At 32.5% G+C, this 7,079-nt stretch overlaps 1 pseudogene; it reads left to right on the top strand.

Annotated features, from left to right (window-relative positions):
• The first annotated feature begins 2,926 nt into the window (after positions 1-2,926).
• LOC116536096 lies at positions 2,927-3,779 on the top strand (annotated as a pseudogene).
• Positions 3,780-7,079: the final 3,300 nt, after the last annotated feature.

The raw sequence follows: 7,079 nt of genomic DNA, 5'->3' as shown, positions 1-7,079 counted from the left end.
CTTGAACTCCCAACCTCAGGTGATCCGCCCACCTTGGCCTCCAAAGTGCTTGGATTACAGGCATGAGCCACCGCGCCCGTCCTGCCAGTTTGTTTTTTTATCTCAGAAAAAATAAATTTGTACATTTAATGTTTAATTAGTGTTTATTACTTTCTTTGATTTTAAGTCTCTTTAAAATGCTAATCCAGAAGCATGTTTATTTTCTTCATTATAATGGTATTCAAACACTTGTGCACATAAATTATATAGTATTACTTTAGACATATTTTAGATTTGATCTCACTGATTTCATCACTTCTACAACTAAATTGAATAAACCATATATGAATCTATTGATTGTTTTACTGAAGTAGAATTATTTCAGTTACTTGAGATAACCTGATTGATCCCAAAAATTGTTTTGGTTATTTTAGTATTATTTAAAAAGTGAATTCACTTACTGTAAATAAACAAAAACAAATTAATAATTTGAGGTAACTGAACTCCTTTAATTTGGTAACTTAAACCTATATGTACTAACAGACTAAGTAATCTATCTGAAATATCAAGGTACAACAACAAAGATCCAATATTAGGAACCATTTTGAAGTAAGAAAATATTCTGTACAATATGTTTGACAGAAATATGTTAAAGAAAGCATCTTCTCTATCCCTTCACCCTCTATACTTAACAATATATCTGAAAATAGATTCTGTATTTAAAATCAATTATAAATTAGGAGATATTGTGGCCATGGAAACAAAAAAATGCAAATTGTAACTCTATCTTATAATTCTTTAAATGATCACAATCATGGGACAAAAATACTGTGGAAGAGAAGAAGAAGATCTGCCAAATTTTAATTTTTATAGAAAAAAACAAATTCACAGGTTATTCCTTGTTTTATAGCTAATAGTTTTATTAAGGTCTAGGTAATAGGTGTTAAAATTCAATATGATCCAAGCCCACCCACCATATTGTGTTTGTTGTTTGTGTAAACTTATTCAGAATTATGTCCATAATGAACTGTCTGTGGTTTTGGAAATTCAACATTTTCTCTGACGGATTTTGGATCATTGGAGGTGATATGGCAAAAGTATACTGATTGTACTTATTAGCTCTCTCTTGCTGTTCTTCCATTCAAAGTGCAAATTTGCTTTCTTTATATGTCTGGGTTACATGGTTTGCAATACTAAGTATCATTAGCATTTATCTTATATTTTGAATTTTGCATTCAAATTACCTTTGCTATCCGACTTTAGTCTCAGTGTAGGTCTGTGAAGCAAGAGTTAAGAGCTACAATACATATAGCATTTACCATGGCTAGAAACTGTACTAGTCATGGCAGAGATAAACATAGACACCACACAGCTACATGACAACGAGGTCTCAAACTTGCATTTAAACATTCCAAAGCATAGTGCATAAAAACAAGACCATAAAATAAGATGACTATTGGCTTAGAGCATGGTTCTGCCACTTACTAACTGTGTTAGTTTTAGTAAATTAGTTCTTTGAAGCACAAATTCTTTTTTTGCAAAATCGGGGTAAAGATAGTATCTACTTCATAGGATTCTTCTGAGGATTATATATGCCATCTTGCTATAGGTGCTTAGCACATTTGATATATTTTAAGTACTTAATATATTTAAGATAATACTTATATTTGCCTGCACTATTTTTAACTTAAAGGAGTATTCAAACTTTTGAGAAAAAATATGTAAATATTACTAGCATTATATAACTTATTGGCATCACTTGAGTTACTATAACCATTAAAAACTAAGACAACTTTTCCTCCAAAGTTGTTGTTTTTCTATTGTAGTAAAGAATTGTAACTTTGCTTTCAATACATTAATCTAGAACTATTAAATCCCCAATGCAAAAAAAAATTGTTGTTACATATCTTTTTCTTCAGTCACATATTTTATATCAAATTCCATAACGATTAAATCTATGTTCCATTTGCCTCCTTTCACCATCAATTTCAGTCATTTTATAGGTAAAATTAAGCAATTTTGGCAAAGGATAATTATATAAGTCACTTGTTAAACTTTAATTCCCGCAAAATAGTTTTTTTGTGGGGAGAAATTGGTTCAACAGGTCTTATTACCCAAGAAGTTTCATCTCACTTTAGAAAATCTATATATAGATATATAAATAGGAAGATATATCTACAACCTACTTATTTACCTACAAATAAATATATATTTTTTAATTTATTATTTTGAGTTTTATATAATGAGGTCTTTTGATTGGCTTTCAATTGCTTTATTATCTGTGGCTTTTAGTATTGCAATGATGAGTAATATAGAAGGAGAAAATATACTTGTATTTAAATATTTAGACATGCATTTAGTTTTGGCTTTATTCTAAAATCATCTTTATGTATTTTTCGTTGTTGAATAGAATTTAACCATATTTTTAAAAAATGAACTTTATAACAGTTGATTGGAATGATAGAGAAAACAATTCTTTTCTGTATTAATGATGCTCCAGAAAAACAGAATGACTTTCCTTCATCATTTTGGTAGGCTGGTTGAAGGTGAAATCCACTGAGGCAGAAAAGCCTGGGTCTTCAGTTCTCTGCATGCCAGCCCAAACTTGGTCCTGCGTAAGCCTCTATAATATCTGGAGAGCCCTTGAAAATGAAGTGGGCTGGAATTTGGTAATTCTGAATAGGAAGGGTTAAATTAGACTGATGGGACCATAAAGAGATGATTCTAGGTAGTTGATAGATCCTTGTAGTTCAACTTAATTCTTAGATAGAAGCTGGATTCATGTAATATTAGAGAAGTAAAATTTCAACAAACCAAAGCTAAATGTGAGCATCACTCTTCCACAGTGGACCTAGTCGGTGCAATAAATCCTGGATATACAATAAATAAGAACTAAAGTTTTCTTTTATAGACTCTTTTCAGCTTCTAGAGACTTCACTATCCCATTATGTCTTTTTACAAAGACATGCTGCTTTGTAATTATCAAAAATGTCACATCAAACTCTCTGATTTTGCATGGGTCAAAATCACATGTCCTCTCACGTCTTCTGTGGTCAATATGTCAGTTGTGAGTTTAGTCATTCGCCAGCTATCTGTCTTGTCTGCAGCAATAATCTTTCTAGCTAGATATTGTCCTCACAGAACTCAGTCCATCAGAGGAATATAAAGCTATGGTTAAAGCTATGGTATTGGCAGAACTGCAACCAGAGATGGTGTTGAACACTAGCTCCTGAGCACTATACTTTTGGACATATTGGGTACGTTAGGAGTCTCTCTATCAAGAATGCAATTTCAACAAAGCTGAGGGCCATCTGAAACAGATGGAGAAGATATATACTCAGCAAATACAGAGCAAGGATATTGAATTGATCTTTATAAAAGGAGAGATCACCTCCATGAAGTAAGTGCTAAAAGAACACAGTAAGAATGTTCACTGATATCTTTTAAAAATGTATGGAGTGCAATTATCAGTATCAAAAGCTCTAAGACCTCTATGATAGCCTAAGGCTATGAAACATTACTATTGCTAACCAAGAACATACCTTTGAACCATCCATGATTGCACAGTCTAGTATTTTTGGCTTTCCGTTAGGGAACAACACCAAGTGTCCTTTGGACAGTGCACCAGTTTAAAATCTGGGTGATGGAGATGGAGATTTTCAGTTCAGACCTTTTTTTTCCTCTGGATTCTCAAAAAGCGCCTGAACCAAGCAACAGCTGTTTTCAGTTTTGCCTCTTTAAGTCACGAATTAGAGCAGCAACAAGTTTCCAATAGAGTCATGAAAGTGAAAACAATTTGAACTGAGCATGGTGGCATGCACCTATAATCCAGTTACTCAGGAGGCTGTGGCGAGGGGATCACCTGAGCCCAAGAATTTGAGGGTGCAGTGAGGTAATATCATGCCACTGCACTCCAGCCTGGGTGATACAGCCAGACCATGTCTCTAAAAAAAAAAATAGTAAAAATCTTTTAGCTAACTTTACAGAATGTTTCTATGTTCACTTTCAGTGATTTTATTTAGCAAATATTTATTCTAGAAGGAGTCCCCAACTTCCCTGGGCTTTTAGGTCTTTAAGTTGTCTTCACATTATCAACTTATAAGAAACTAAGTGGTAGTCAAGTGTGGTTTTAGAGTGTGATTTCTTTGTTTCTATTATTTAAAGCATGATCATGTTATTAATTGTGAACAGTTGAATTTTGATCATTAGTGAGAAGATCAAGACACTATTGTGTGTTTCAATAGATATGTTTGTGTTTGAGTTGTGTTTATGCATGAGTACCTATTTATATGTCTACGTGTCACTTAGAATTCTTGTGTTTATGCATATCTGTGTATGTAAAAGTGTGTGAATTTACACTGACATTTTGCTGTATTTGCCAGTAATCCCAGTGCTTTGGGTGATTGAGATGGGAGGACCCTTTGAGCCCTGCACATCAACAATCTGGGCAACACAGCTGTGACGTCCTTTCTACAGAAAAAAAGAATATATATATATGTATAAATGTATATATATATATATACATACATACATACACACATACACACACACACATATAAATTTTCCAGTGTGGTGGTGTGTACCAGTAGTCCATGCTACTCAGGAGGCAGAGGTGGGAGGATCAATAGAGCTCAGTTTGAGGCTGTGATGAGACATGGTCAAGCCACAGCACTACACTCCAGGTGACAGAGCAAGACTCTGTTACAGAAAAATAAATAAATAAATAAATTGAGAGCTCGTCATAGTCCCGACACCAAAAGACACAATCAAAATTCCATATGCCTAATCTTGAATGTTTAAAATGTTGAAAAATTAAAAATCAAAAAATACAATTCTAAAAAAATTTAAAAAATAACTTTAATAATACTCATTTACATTTTTAAAAGGGAATTTATTTTAAAAACATATAAAAACACGAAGAATACTTTATAGTCCACCTACAACAGCATAAGCAATAAAAACATAGCGAGTTTTGCAAGCATAAACAAGCTGGTATATGAACAACAGTTGCACCAGTATAATAGTTATGAGCAGAAATAATCTATATTTATTAACTGTATTTATAAAGAAATAGGTCAAAATGGAAATGCATAAATACCTGTAACTATGTTTGCTAGTTGTGTGCACCAAGATTTATCATTTAAGTCATCTGAAATACCATGAGGAACAACCTGAGTCTTTTGAAGAGATCCATCAAGAACTGCAGTGGGATGCTAGGTGGAGTGGCACTCACCTCTATTCTCTGGTACTCAACAGATTGAGGCGGTAGGATCCCTCGAGCCAAGGAGTTAGAGGCCGTCCTGGAGAATCATAGTGAAACCCCACCCTTCCCAAAGAGCCAAGATCTCAAGAAATTTGTTTCTTCCCAAATGCATATGTGTCAAAAGAATGTCTCATTTATTGAGGAAGTTTCAAAATTTTTACATATGCACACAATTCTTATACACAAAGTCAGCCTTGCAATAATGCACTTTTATAGAGTCAGATTTGTAAAAACAAATGCATAAAACAAATTAGAGCTCTCTAAAAGTCATTTCATAATTTATACCTCCAATATTGGAAATTATGCAAAGATGAAATACGTAGTATAACAAATTCTAAAAAATAATCTGACAATTTAAAATAGCAGAAAAAAACTAAAAAAAAAAATGAAGTGGAAATTTGACACATAAGAATGCAAGATAGATTTTGGGCAACTACACAGAGGTAGTTAATAAGAGCTAGCCAACTTTCAAAATCATTAACTATGTTTTTTAAGTCTTGCATCACAATGAATAGCTTTTTTTTCCTTTAAGGCATGACTCTCCTTGGCAAATACATTTAAATTCATTTTCCATGTAGTGCTGCTCTTTTTGAAATTATTCTGTGATTTGATATATGCTGACATGAGCATTCCCCATTCAATTTTCCTATCTTCACTGTCAGGCTCCTATGTTGTTTTGGGTATGTGAAAATTTATTCCCAATGTACTTACATACAGACCACAAATTTGGTGAAAACAATACTAGTAATCAAACAAAAACACTTTTGTCCAAGTGTTGTTCTATCCTATCATGCACAAAATTATTTCTGAAACAGTCAGTAACCTGATGGTATTCTTCAGGCATTTGTGGCTTTAATTCATTAAAAGCTTCTGGAATGGCATCAGTTGAAAGAAATGCCAATGCAAAAAAAAATGCACTTTTAAACCAAAAATTCTCTCCTTGCCATATCACGTGACCAATCCACTCATCTGAATTTTCCACCAAATGCATTGGAAATATTGCTAATACAAAATATTAGTAAAACAAAATATTGGTAATAAAAAAACAAAATATTGGTAATACCTTAAAATTCACTTAAGAAGTCTTGATTACACCTAATTTCAAATCCATCATTATGTTAGGTGATTCAACTGAACCAAATGTTCAAATAAGCATCTATAAACTGCTTTATTGTTTCTAGTCATTAAAATATAAACAAGTAAATAAGTTTAAAATTTTTCTGATCCAACAGAGAAATTGTAACTAGCTGATTAAAAAAAAAAACCAGTAAAGACAGTTTGGAAAGTACCATCCATTAGCCAAAGCAAAAGATGTACTAGTTTTTCTACATTAAATATAGTGGTAAATATAAGCTTATCTTCTTTGACAGCCAAATCCCTAATCCATAATAGTTCGTCATTTAATGTGTCTTGTAACACTGGAGGAACTTCAATATCAGTGAATATCTTTTGTTCAGAAGGTTGCTGAGTTTGCTGGGTTCTTTTTATTAGCTGATGAAAGTTATTTGTGGATGGCAAACATGGCAATATTCAATAAAGGTCAGGAGTCATAAATAATTGAATAACTTGGAAAGTTTTTTTTTTCTATTTATTATCAGCACTTTTACTTATTTGATATTCAAAACACTCATTGCACTTGTATTTTGAAAGTGACTATGGTCCACAAAATTTATAAGTATATTTTGTCTATTCAAAATTCTGATTATTGCTTGGCTGTCATGATTAAATGATTTTCTGCTTTTGTAACACCAATTATTATTAGCTTTTAAACTTTTATGTTTCACCACTAAGTATACTTGTACATTTAACTTATCACAGCCTTTTTCCAGGGAAGAAT

Source organism: Sapajus apella, unplaced genomic scaffold (assembly GCF_009761245.1).
Source record: "Sapajus apella isolate SASKATOON/1434 unplaced genomic scaffold, GSC_monkey_1.0 scaffold98, whole genome shotgun sequence".
Taxonomy (NCBI): Eukaryota; Metazoa; Chordata; class Mammalia; order Primates; family Cebidae; genus Sapajus; species Sapajus apella.
Note: the sequence above shows the minus strand (reverse complement) of the source record. Positions and strands in the feature narration are given on the sequence as shown.